The sequence below is a fragment of the Hyperolius riggenbachi genome, chromosome 8 (assembly GCF_040937935.1).
Source record: "Hyperolius riggenbachi isolate aHypRig1 chromosome 8, aHypRig1.pri, whole genome shotgun sequence".
Lineage (NCBI taxonomy): Eukaryota > Metazoa > Chordata > Amphibia > Anura > Hyperoliidae > Hyperolius > Hyperolius riggenbachi.
Window position 1 is genome coordinate 89232153 of NC_090653.1, and position 12352 is coordinate 89244504.

Genomic DNA, 12352 nt, shown 5'->3' on the forward strand with positions numbered 1-12352 from the left:
AGCAACCTCACATGGACTTTTGGAAAATCTCGCAGAAAAGGATCAAGGCCGACTTTTTTCTACAAGCTTTCTAACACACGTTTTACAAACTGACAAATTCCATCCCCTTTGGCACACCTACAGTCATATGGGTTAGCTCATCTTCTCTTCTAGTTCACTTCATCAGGATCAGAAGCTTTGGAGGCAATTTGTTTTGCTAAATCTTAAAAGGTTAGTGTACAGGTAAAGTGACAAATATGTAAGGAGACCGAACTCAGGAGATAGGTTTTGGCAATAACTTACAGGTCTTCCCTGTATGTTCTGACCTTTGGTGAAAGAGGTGGGGTTATTCCCTCTTCTGACAAGACTCATTTGTTGAAATTTCAACGGACCCTTCCTTGAAAAGAGTTCAGGTTGCAAGAAAACCAATTGCAGTGTTCCATTTGCGGTGTGGATCATATCTTTTCAGAGGAAATGACAGACATACTTTCCAAATTTCAGGCAAGAACTCTTCATATAAATTGGGAACTGAGGCAACCTTTTGAAATTGTTGAGCTTGCAACAAGAAGGAATCGCATCGTGCCACTTGACATGCTGTGTCTGCACCTTTGTAAAAGTCTGGCTTACAGCAGAATTGCAGACAAGGATTTCCTAAATCATATAGGAAATTAATTTTCTCATGTTAGTAAACAAAATGCTTAGCAGAAAGGGAGTTGCCACCATGAATGTTTGAACCCTGGGTCATATAGTTTACTTAGAGTCTCTTCCAAGGTCCATCAGGGTATTGGGTTCAAAGTAAGGCAAAGGTTAGAATCCCAGTGTGGACTAGCAGTGTTTATTTGAGGTTGATGTAAAAACTTTGCTGGGACTTGCACAAGTTGTAAGAAAAGAGTTAGCGTCATTGACATTGTGGTGAAAGCTCAGCAAAAGCAGCCACCTTTGTAGCTGTAAACAGTCAAGGGCAGGGATTGAATGATAAGCATGAGTGAGGAAGCACAGGCTTTTGCAAAGTCTCCGAGGACATTTACAACAAGAGGAGCAAATACTCTACAGAAGTGACAAGAACAGAAGGGACTCGAACCCTCAATCTTCTGATCCGAAGTCAGACGCCTTATCCATTAGGCCACGCGGTCTCATGCCTCTTTATGAAGAAACCATTTTCCACTGGAAACAGCCACCGCATAGGAAAAGACGCTCAAGGAGCACAAAGGATTTCATTTGTTAGAGCAGGCACATGACATTGCTGTCTAAGGTATTGCAGTGATCCAAAATGGCAGTTTGATGAGTGTTTTCAGAAAAAAAAACATGCCTTGCAGTGTTCATGAAGTCTTCTAGGCTAAGTTTGTGGTTGTCTCTTCTCTGTTAAGTATAGTCATTGTGCCAGCTGCATGGGTATATAGTACACCGCTTGTCAGGATGGCCGAGTGGTCTAAGGCGCCAGACTCAAGAGGCTTCTCTTCCCTTCTCATGGGCCTTCTGGTCTCCGAATGGAGGCGTGGGTTCAAATCCCACTTCTGGCAGAGCTTTTTCACTTTGTCCATCATGGCACATTGGTCAGGCCTGCCAAAACAAGCTCTTGGGTCTTTTCATTTACTAGGCTCTTCAAAGGGCCTTCTCAACAGCAACCTCACATGGACTTTTGGAAAATCTCGCAGAAAAGGAACAAGGTTGTCTCTTCTCTGTCTCTTCTGACAGAGCTTTTTCACTTTGTCCATCATGGCACATTGGTCAGGCCTGCCAAAACAAGCTCTTGGGTCTTTTAATTTACTAGGCTCTTCAAAGGGCCTTCTCAACAGCAACCTCACATGGACTTTTGGAAAGTCTCGCAGAAAAGGAACAAGGCCGACTTTTTTCTACAAGCTTTCTAACACACGTTTTACAAACTGACAAATTCCATCCCCTTTGGCACACCTACAGTCATATGGGTTAGCTCATCTTCTCTTCTAGTTCACTTCATCAGGATCAGAAGCTTTGGAGGCAATTTGTTTTGCTAAATCTTAAAAGGTTAGTGTACAGGTAAAGTGACAAATATGTAAGGAGACCGAACTCAGGAGATAGGTTTTGGCAATAACTTACAGGTCTTCCCTGTATGTTCTGACCTTTGGTGAAAGAGGTGGGGTTATTCCCTCTTCTGACAAGACTCATTTGTTGAAATTTCAACGGACCCTTCCTTGAAAAGAGTTCAGGTTGCAAGAAAACCAATTGCAGTGTTCCATTTGCGGTGTGGATCATATCTTTTCAGAGGAAATGACAGACATACTTTCCAAATTTCAGGCAAGAACTCTTCATATAAATTGGGAACCGAGGCAACCTTTTGAAATTGTTGAGCTTGCAACAAGAAGGAATCACATCGTGCCACTTGACATGCTGTGTCTGCACCTTTGTAAAAGTCTGGCTTACAGCAGAATTGCAGACAAGGATTTCCTAAATCATATAGGAAATTAATTTTCTCCTGTTAGTAAACAAAATGCTTAGCAGAAAGGGAGATGCCACCATGAATGTTTGAACCCTGGGTCATATAGTTTACTTAGAGTCTCTTCCCAGGTCCATCAGGGTATTGGGTTCAAAGTAAGGCAAAGGTTAGAATCCCAGTGTGGACTAGCAGTGTTTATTTGAGGTTGATGTAAAAACTTTGCTGGGACTTGCACAAGTTGTAAGAAAAGAGTTAGCGTCATTGACATTGTGGTGAAAGCTCAGCAAAAGCAGCCACCTTTGTAGCTGTAAACAGTCAAGGGCAGGGATTGAATGATAAGCATGAGTGAGGAAGCACAGGCTTTTGCAAAGTCTCCGAGGACATTTACAACAAGAGGAGCAAATACTCTACAGAAGTGACAAGAACAGAGCTCAACGCCCACGAAGAGACTCGAACCCTCAATCTTCTGATCTAAAGTCAGACGCCTTATCCATTAGGCCACGCGGTCTCATGCCTCTTTATGAAGAAACCATTTTCCACTGGAAACAGCCACCGCATAGGAAAAGACGCTCAAGGAGCACAAAGGATTTCATTTGTTAGAGCAGGCACATGACATTGCTGTCTAAGGTATTGCAGTGATCCAAAATGGCAGTTTGATGAGTGTTTTCAGAGAAAAAAACATGCCTTGCAGTGTTCATGAAGTCTTCTAGGCTAAGTTTGTGGTTGTCTCTTCTCTGTTAAGTATAGTCATTGTGCCAGCTGCATGGGTACATAGTACACCGCTTGTCAGGATGGCTGAGTGGTCTAAGGTGCCAGACTCAAGAGGCTTCTCTTCCCTTCTCATGGGCCTTCTGGTCTCCGAATGGAGGGGTGGGTTCAAATCCCACTTCTGACAGAGATTTTTCACTTTGTCCATCATGGCACATTGGTCAGGCTTGCCAAAACAAGCTCTTGGGTCTTTTCATTTACTAGGCTCTTCAAAGGGCCTTCTCAACAGCAACCTCACATGGACTTTTGGAAAATCTCGCAGAAAAGGAACAAGGCCGACTTTTTTCTACAAGCTTTCTAACACACGTTTTACAAACTGACAAATTCCATCCCCTTTGGCACACCTACAGTCATATGGGTTAGCTCATCTTCTCTTCTAGTTCACTTCATCAGGATCAGAAGCTTTGGAGGCAATTTGTTTTGCTAAATCTTAAAAGGTTAGTGTACAGGTAAAGTGACAAATATGTAAGGAGACCGAACTCAGGAGATAGGTTTTGGCAATAACTTACAGGTCTTCCCTGTATGTTCTGACCTTTGGTGAAAGAGGTGGGGTTATTCCCTCTTCTGACAAGACTCATTTGTTGAAATTTCAACGGACCCTTCCTTGAAAAGAGTTCAGGTTGCAAGAAAACCAATTGCAGTGTTCCATTTGCGGTGTGGATCATATCTTTTCAGAGGAAATGACAGACATACTTTACAAATATCAGGCAAGAACTCTTCATATAAATTGGGAACCGAGGCAACCTTTTGAAATTGTTGAGCTTGCAACAAGAAGGAATCGCATCGTGCCACTTGACATGCTGTGTCTGCACCTTTGTAAAAGTCTGGCTTACAGCAGAATTGCAGACAAGGATTTCCTAAATCATATAGGAAATTAATTTTCTCATGTTAGTAAACAAAATGCTTAGCAGAAAGGGAGATGCCACCATGAATGTTTGAACCCTGGGTCATATAGTTTACTTAGAGTCTCTTCCAAGGTCCATCAGGGTATTGGGTTTAAAGTAAGGCAAAGGTTAGAATCCCAGTGTGGACTAGCAGTGTTTATTTGAGGTTGATGTAAAAACTTTGCTGGGACTTGCACAAGTTGTAAGAAAAGAGTTAGCGTCATTGACATTGTGGTGAAAGCTCAGCAAAAGCAGCCACCTTTGTAGCTGTAAACAGTCAAGGGCAGGGATTGAATGATAAGCATGAGTGAGGAAGCACAGGCTTTTGCAAAGTCTCCGAGGACATTTACAACAAGAGGAGCAAATACTCTACAGAAGTGACAAGAACAGAAGGGACTCGAACCCTCAATCTTCTGATCCGAAGTCAGACGCCTTATCCATTAGGCCACGCGGTCTCATGCCTCTTTATGAAGAAACCATTTTCCACTGGAAACAGCCACCGCATAGGAAAAGACGCTCAAGGAGCACAAAGGATTTCATTTGTTAGAGCAGGCACATGACATTGCTGTCTAAGGTATTGCAGTGATCCAAAATGGCAGTTTGATGAGTGTTTTCAGAAAAAAAAACATGCCTTGCAGTGTTCATGAAGTCTTCTAGGCTAAGTTTGTGGTTGTCTCTTCTCTGTTAAGTATAGTCATTGTGCCAGCTGCATGGGTACATAGTACACCGCTTGTCAGGATGGCCGAGTGGTCTAAGGCGCCAGACTCAAGAGGCTTCTCTTCCCTTCTCATGGGCCTTCTGGTCTCCGAATGGAGGTGTGGGTTCAAATCCCACTTCTGACAGAGCTTTTTCACTTTGTCCATCATGGCACATTGGTCAGGCCTGCCAAAACAAGCTCTTGGGTCTTTTCATTTACTAGGCTCTTCAAAGGGCCTTCTCAACAGCATCCTCACATGGACATTTGGAAAATCTTGCAGAAAAGGAACAAGGTTGTCTCTTCTCTGTCTCTTCTGACAGAGCTTTTTCACTTTGTCCATCATGGCACATTGGTCAGGCCTGCCAAAACAAGCTCTTGGGTCTTTTCATTTACTAGGCTCTTCAAAGGGCCTTCTCAACAGCAACCTCACATGGACTTTTGGAAAATCTCGCAGAAAAGGAACAAGGCCGACTTTTTTCTACAAGCTTTCTAACACACGTTTTACAAACTGACAAATTCCATCCCCTTTGGCACACCTACAGTCATATGGGTTAGCTCATCTTCTCTTCTAGTTCACTTCATCAGGATCAGAAGCTTTGGAGGCAATTTGTTTTGCTAAATCTTAAAAGGTTAGTGTACAGGTAAAGTGACAAATATGTAAGGAGACCGAACTCAGGAGATAGGTTTTGGCAATAACTTACAGGTCTTCCCTGTATGTTCTGACCTTTGGTGAAAGAGGTGGGGTTATTCCCTCTTCTGACAAGACTCATTTGTTGAAATTTCAACGGACCCTTTCTTGAAAAGAGTTCAGGTTGCAAGAAAACCAATTGCAGTGTTCCATTTGCGGTGTGGATCATATCTTTTCAGAGGAAATGACAGACATACTTTCCAAATTTCAGGCATGAACTCTTCATATAAATTGGGAACCGAGGCAACCTTTTGAAATTGTTGAGCTTGCAACAAGAAGGAATCACATCGTGCCACTTGACATGCTGTGTCTGCACCTTTGTAAAAGTCTGGCTTACAGCAGAATTGCAGACAAGGATTTCCTAAATCATATAGGAAATTAATTTTCTCATGTTAGTAAACAAAATGCTTAGCAGAAAGGGAGATGCCACCATGAATGTTTGAACCCTGGGTCATATAGTTTACTTAGAGTCTCTTCCCAGGTCCATCAGGGTATTGGGTTCAAAGTAAGGCAAAGGTTAGAATCCCAGTGTGGACTAGCAGTGTTTATTTGAGGTTGATGTAAAAACTTTGCTGGGACTTGCACAAGTTGTAAGAAAAGAGTTAGCGTCATTGACATTGTGGTGAAAGCTCAGCAAAAGCAGCCACCTTTGTAGCTGTAAACAGTCAAGGGCAGGGATTGAATGATAAGCATGAGTGAGGAAGCACAGGCTTTTGCAAAGTCTCCGAGGACATTTACAACAAGAGGAGCAAATACTCTACAGAAGTGACAAGAACAGAGCTCAACGCCCACGAAGGGACTCGAACCCTCAATCTTCTGATCCAAAGTCAGACGCCTTATCCATTAGGCCACGCGGTCTCATGCCTCTTTATGAAGAAACCATTTTCCACTGGAAACAGCCACCGCATAGGAAAAGACGCTCAAGGAGCACAAAGGATTTCATTTGTTAGAGCAGGCACATGACATTGCTGTCTAAGGTATTGCAGTGATCCAAAATGGCAGTTTGATGAGTGTTTTCAGAACAAAAAACATGCCTTGCAGTGTTCATGAAGTCTTCTAGGCTAAGTTTGTGGTTGTCTCTTCTCTGTTAAGTATAGTCATTGTGCCAGCTGCATGGGTTCATAGTACACCGCTTGTCAGGATGGCCGAGTGGTCTAAGGTGCCAGACTCAAGAGGCTTCTCTTCCCTTTTCATGGGCCTTCTGGTCTCCGAATGGAGGCGTGGGTTCAAATCCCACTTCTGACAGAGCTTTTCACTTTGTCCATCATGGCACATTGGTCAGGCCTGCCAAAACAAGCTCTTGGGTCTTTTCATTTACTAGGCTCTTCAAAGGGCCTTCTCAACAGCAACCTCACATGGACTTTTGGAAAATCTCGCAGAAAAGGAACAAGGCCGACTTTTTTCTACAAGCTTTCTAACACACGTTTTACAAACTGACAAATTCCATCCCCTTTGGCACACCTACAGTCATATGGGTTAGCTCATCTTTTCTTCTAGTTCACTTCATCAGGATCAGAAGCTTTGGAGGCAATTTGTTTTGCTAAATCTTAAAAGGTTAGTGTACAGGTAAAGTGACAAATATGTAAGGAGACCGAACTCAGGAGATAGGTTTTGGCAATAACTTACAGGTCTTCCCTGTATGTTCTGACCTTTGGTGAAAGAGGTGGGGTTATTCCCTCTTCTGACAAGACTCATTTGTTGAAATTTCAACGGACCCTTCCTTGAAAAGAGTTCAGGTTGCAAGAAAACCAATTGCAGTGTTCCATTTGCGGTGTGGATCATATCTTTTCAGAGGAAATGACAGACATACTTTCCAAATTTCAGGCAAGAACTCTTCATATAAATTGGGAACTGAGGCAACCTTTTGAAATTGTTGAGCTTGCAACAAGAAGGAATCGCATCGTGCCACTTGACATGCTGTGTCTGCACCTTTGTAAAAGTCTGGCTTACAGCAGAATTGCAGACAAGGATTTCCTAAATCATATAGGAAATTAATTTTCTCCTGTTAGTAAACAAAATGCTTAGCAGAAAGGGAGTTGCCACCATGAATGTTTGAACCCTGGGTCATATAGTTTACTTAGAGTCTCTTCCAAGGTCCATGAGGGTATTGGGTTCAAAGTAAGGCAAAGGTTAGAATCCCAGTGTGGACTAGCAGTGTTTATTTGAGGTTGATGTAAAAACTTTGCTGGGACTTGCACAAGTTGTAAGAAAAGAGTTAGCGTCATTGACATTGTGGTGAAAGCTCAGCAAAAGCAGCCACCTTTGTAGCTGTAAACAGTCAAGGGCAGGGATTGAATGATAAGCATGAGTGAGGAAGCACAGGCTTTTGCAAAGTCTCCGAGGACATTTACAACAAGAGGAGCAAATACTCTACAGAAGTGACAAGAACAGAGCTCAACGACCACGAAGGGACTCGAACCCTCAATCTTCTGAACCGAAGTCAGACGCCTTATCCATTAGGCCACGCGGTCTCATGCCTTTTTACAAAGAAACCATTTTCCACTGGAAACAGCCACCGCATAGGAAAAGGCGCTCAAGGAGCACAAAGGATTTAATTTGTTAGAGCAGGCACATGACATTACTGTCTAAGGTATTGCAGTGATCCAAAATGGCAGTTTGATGAGTGTTTTCAGAAAAAAAAACATGCCTTGCAGTGTTCATGAAGTCTTCTAGGCTAAGTTTGTGGTTGTCTCTTCTCTGTTAAGTATAGTCATTGTGCCAGCTGCATGGGTACATAGTACACCACTTGTCAGGATGGCCGAGTGGTCTAAGGCGCCAGACTCAAGAGGCTTCTCTTCCCTTCTCATGGGCCTTCTGGTCTCCGAATGGAGGCGTGGGTTCAAATCCCACTTCTGACAGAGCTTTTTCACTTTGTCCATCATGGCACATTGGTCAGGCCTGCCAAAACAAGCTCTTGGGTCTTTTCATTTACTAGGCTCTTCAAAGGGCCTTCTCAACAGCAACCTCACATGGACTTTTGGAAAATCTCGCAGAAAAGGAACAAGGCCGACTTTTTTCTACAAGCTTTCTAACACACGTTTTACAAACTGACAAATTCCATCCCCTTTGGCACACCTACAGTCATATGGGTTAGCTCATCTTCTCTTCTAGTTCACTTCATCAGGATCAGAAGCTTTGGAGGCAATTTGTTTTGCTAAATCTTAAAAGGTTAGTGTACAGGTAAAGTGACAAATATGTAAGGAGACCGAACTCAGGAGATAGGTTTTGGCAATAACTTACAGGTCTTCCCTGTATGTTCTGACCTTTGGTGAAAGAGGTGGGGTTATTCCCTCTTCTGACAAGACTCATTTGTTGAAACTTCAACGGACCCTTCCTTGAAAAGAGTTCAGGTTGCAAGAAAACCAATTGCAGTGTTCCATTTGCGGTGTGGATCATATCTTTTCAGAGGAAATGACAGACATACTTTCCAAATTTCAGGCAAGAACTCTTCATATAAATTGGGAACTGAGGCAACCTTTTGAAATTGTTGAGCTTGCAACAAGAAGGAATCGCATTGTGCCACTTGACATGCTGTGTCTGCACCTTTGTAAAAGTCTGGCTTACAGCAGAATTGCAGACAAGGATTTCCTAAATCATATAGGAAATTAATTTTCTCATGTTAGTAAACAAAATGCTTAGCAGAAAGGGAGTTGCCACCATGAATGTTTGAACCCTGGGTCATATAGTTTACTTAGAGTCTCTTCCAAGGTCCATCAGGGTATTGGGTTCAAAGTAAGGCAAAGGTTAGAATCCCAGTGTGGACTAGCAGTGTTTATTTGAGGTTGATGTAAAAACTTTGCTGGGACTTGCACAAGTTGTAAGAAAAGAGTTAGCGTCATTGACATTGTGGTGAAAGCTCAGCAAAAGCAGCCACCTTTGTAGCTGTAAACAGTCAAGGGCAGGGATTGAATGATAAGCATGAGTGAGGAAGCACAGGCTTTTGCAAAGTCTCCGAGGACATTTACAACAAGAGGAGCAAATACTCTACAGAAGTGACAAGAACAGAGCTCAATGACCACAAAAGGACTCGAACCCTCAATCTTCTAATCCGAAGTCAGACGCCTTATCCATTAGGCCACGCGGTCTCATGCCTCTTTATGAAGAAACCATTTTCCACTGGAAACAGCCACCGCATAGGAAAAGACGCTCAAGGAGCACAAAGGATTTCATTTGTTAGAGCAGGCACATGACATTGCTGTCTAAGGTATTGCAGTGATCCAAAATGGCAGTTTGATGAGTGTTTTCAGAAAAAAAAAACATGCCTTGCAGTGTTCATGAAGTCTTCTAGGCTAAGTTTGTGGTTGTCTCTTCTCTGTTAAGTATAGTCATTGTGCCAGCTGCATGGGTACATAGTACATTGCTTGTCAGGATGGCTGAGTGGTCTAAGGCGCCAGACTCAAGAGGCTTCTCTTCCCTTCTCATGGGCCTTCTGGTCTCCAAATGGAGGTGTGGGTTCAAATCCCACTTCTGACAGAGCTTTTTCACTTTGTCCATCATGGCACATTGGTCAGGCCTGCCAAAACAAGCTCTTGGGTCTTTTCATTTACTAGGCTCTTCAAAGGGCCTTCTCAACAGCAACCTCACATGGACTTTTGGAAAATCTCGCAGAAAAGGAACAAGGCCGACTTTTTTCTACAAGCTTTCTAACACACGTTTTACAAACTGACAAATTCCATCCCCTTTGGCACACCTACAGTCATATGGGTTAGCTCATCTTCTCTTCTAGTTCACTTCATCAGGATCAGAAGCTTTGGAGGCAATTTGTTTTGCTAAATCTTAAAAGGTTAGTGTACAGGTAAAGTGACAAATATGTAAGGAGACCGAACTCAGGAGATAGGTTTTGACAATAACTTACAGGTCTTCCCTGTATGTTCTGACCTTTGGTGAAAGAGGTGGGGTTATTCCCTCTTCTGACAAGACTCATATGTTGAAATTTCAACGGACCCTTCCTTGAAAAGAGTTCAGGTTGCAAGAAAACCAATTGCAGTGTTCCATTTGCGGTGTGGATCATATCTTTTCAGAGGAAATGACAGACATACTTTCCAAATTTCAAGCAAGAACTCTTCATATAAATTGGGAACCGAGGCAACCTTTTGAAATTGTTGAGCTTGCAACAAGAAGGAATCGCATCGTGCCACTTGACATGCTGTGTCTGCACCTTTGTAAAAGTCTGGCTTACAGCAGAATTGCAGACAAGGATTTCCTAAATCATATAGGAAATTAATTTTCTCATGTTAGTAAACAAAATGCTTAGCAGAAAGGGAGATGCCACCATGAATGTTTGAACCCTGGGTCATATAGTTTACTTAGAGTCTCTTCCAAGGTCCATCAGGGTATTGGGTTTAAAGTAAGGCAAAGGTTAGAATCCCAGTGTGGACTAGCAGTGTTTATTTGAGGTTGATGTAAAAACTTTGCTGGGACTTGCACAAGTTGTAAGAAAAGAGTTAGCGTCATTGACATTGTGGTGAAAGCTCAGCAAAAGCAGCCACCTTTGTAGCTGTAAACAGTCAAGGGCAGGGATTGAATGATAAGCATGAGTGAGGAAGCACAGGCTTTTGCAAAGTCTCCGAGGACATTTACAACAAGAGGAGCAAATACTCTACAGAAGTGACAAGAACAGAAGGGACTCAAACCCTCAATCTTCTGATCCGAAGTCAGACGCCTTATCCATTAGGCCACGCGGTCTCATGCCTCTTTATGAAGAAACCATTTTCCACTGGAAACAGCCACCGCATAGGAAAAGACGCTCAAGGAGCACAAAGGATTTCATTTGTTAGAGCAGGCACATGACATTGCTGTCTAAGGTATTGAAGTGATCCAAAATGGCAGTTTGATGAGTGTTTTCAGAAAAAAAAAACATGCCTTGCAGTGTTCATGAAGTCTTCTAGGCTAAGTTTGTGGTTGTCTCTTCTCTGTTAAGTATAGTCATTGTGCCAGCTGCATGGGTACATAGTACACCGCTTGTCAGGATGGCCGAGTGGTCTAAGGCGCCAGACTCAAGAGGCTTCTCTTCCCTTCTCATGGGCCTTCTGGTCTCCGAATGGAGGCGTGGGTTCAAATCCCACTTCTGACAGAGCTTTTTCACTTTGTCCATCATGGCACATTGGTCAGGCCTGCCAAAACAAGCTCTTGGGTCTTTTCATTTACTAGGCTCTTCAAAGGGCCTTCTTAACAGCAACCTCACATGGACTTTTGGAAAATCTCGCAGAAAAGGAACAAGGTTGTCTCTTCTCTGTCTCTTCTGACAGAGCTTTTTCACTTTGTCCATCATGGCACATTGGTCAGGCCTGCCAAAACAAGCTCTTGGGTCTTTTCATTTACTAGGCTCTTCAAAGGGCCTTCTCAACAGCAACCTCACATGGACTTTTGGAAAATCTCGCAGAAAAGGAACAAGGCCGACTTTTTTCTACAAGCTTTCTAACACACGTTTTACAAACTGACAAATTCCATCCCCTTTGGCACACCTACAGTCATATGGGTTAGCTCATCTTCTCTTCTAGTTCACTTCATCAGGATCAGAAGCTTTGGAGGCAATTTGTTTTGCTAAATCTTAAAAGGTTAGTGTACAGGTAAAGTGACAAATATGTAAGGAGACCGAACTCAGGAGATAGGTTTTGGCAATAACTTACAGGTCTTCCCTGTATGTTCTGACCTTTGGTGAAAGAGGTGGGGTTATTCCCTCTTCTGACAAGACTCATTTGTTGAAATTTCAACGGACCCTTCCTTGAAAAGAGTTCAGGTTGCAAGAAAACCAATTGCAGTGTTCCATTTGCGGTGTGGATCATATCTTTTCAGAGGAAATGACAGACATACTTTACAAATATCAGGCAAGAACTCTTCATATAAATTGGGAACCGAGGCAACCTTTTGAAATTGTTGAGCTTGCAACAAGAAGGAATCGCATCGTGCCACTTGACATGCTG

General features: G+C 42.8%; 10 non-coding genes across 10 annotated transcripts; 7 read left to right on the top strand and 3 right to left on the bottom strand.

Annotated features, from left to right (window-relative positions):
• Positions 1–1389: 1389 nt before the first annotated feature.
• TRNAL-CAA (transfer RNA leucine (anticodon CAA)) lies at positions 1390–1499 on the top strand. Its single transcript has 2 exons — positions 1390–1427; positions 1454–1499. It is a non-coding gene; the product is annotated as a tRNA-Leu (tRNA).
• Positions 1500–3177: 1678 nt separating this feature from the next.
• Positions 3178–3287, top strand: TRNAL-CAA (transfer RNA leucine (anticodon CAA)). Its single transcript has 2 exons — positions 3178–3215; positions 3242–3287. It is a non-coding gene; the product is annotated as a tRNA-Leu (tRNA).
• Positions 3288–4776: 1489 nt separating this feature from the next.
• On the top strand, positions 4777–4886 carry TRNAL-CAA (transfer RNA leucine (anticodon CAA)). Its single transcript has 2 exons — positions 4777–4814; positions 4841–4886. It is a non-coding gene; the product is annotated as a tRNA-Leu (tRNA).
• A 1328-nt stretch (positions 4887–6214) lies between these two features.
• TRNAQ-UUG (transfer RNA glutamine (anticodon UUG)) lies at positions 6215–6287 on the bottom strand. The gene has a single exon. It is a non-coding gene; the product is annotated as a tRNA-Gln (tRNA).
• Positions 6288–6564: 277 nt separating this feature from the next.
• Positions 6565–6674, top strand: TRNAL-CAA (transfer RNA leucine (anticodon CAA)). Its single transcript has 2 exons — positions 6565–6602; positions 6629–6674. It is a non-coding gene; the product is annotated as a tRNA-Leu (tRNA).
• Positions 6675–7827: 1153 nt separating this feature from the next.
• Positions 7828–7900, bottom strand: TRNAR-UCG (transfer RNA arginine (anticodon UCG)). Its single transcript has one exon. It is a non-coding gene; the product is annotated as a tRNA-Arg (tRNA).
• Positions 7901–8177: 277 nt separating this feature from the next.
• On the top strand, positions 8178–8287 carry TRNAL-CAA (transfer RNA leucine (anticodon CAA)). Its single transcript has 2 exons — positions 8178–8215; positions 8242–8287. It is a non-coding gene; the product is annotated as a tRNA-Leu (tRNA).
• Positions 8288–9441: 1154 nt separating this feature from the next.
• Positions 9442–9514, bottom strand: TRNAR-UCG (transfer RNA arginine (anticodon UCG)). The gene has a single exon. It is a non-coding gene; the product is annotated as a tRNA-Arg (tRNA).
• Positions 9515–9792: 278 nt separating this feature from the next.
• Positions 9793–9902, top strand: TRNAL-CAA (transfer RNA leucine (anticodon CAA)). The gene is made up of 2 exons: positions 9793–9830; positions 9857–9902. It is a non-coding gene; the product is annotated as a tRNA-Leu (tRNA).
• A 1490-nt stretch (positions 9903–11392) lies between these two features.
• TRNAL-CAA (transfer RNA leucine (anticodon CAA)) lies at positions 11393–11502 on the top strand. The gene is made up of 2 exons: positions 11393–11430; positions 11457–11502. It is a non-coding gene; the product is annotated as a tRNA-Leu (tRNA).
• The last annotated feature ends 850 nt before the right edge of the window (positions 11503–12352 follow it).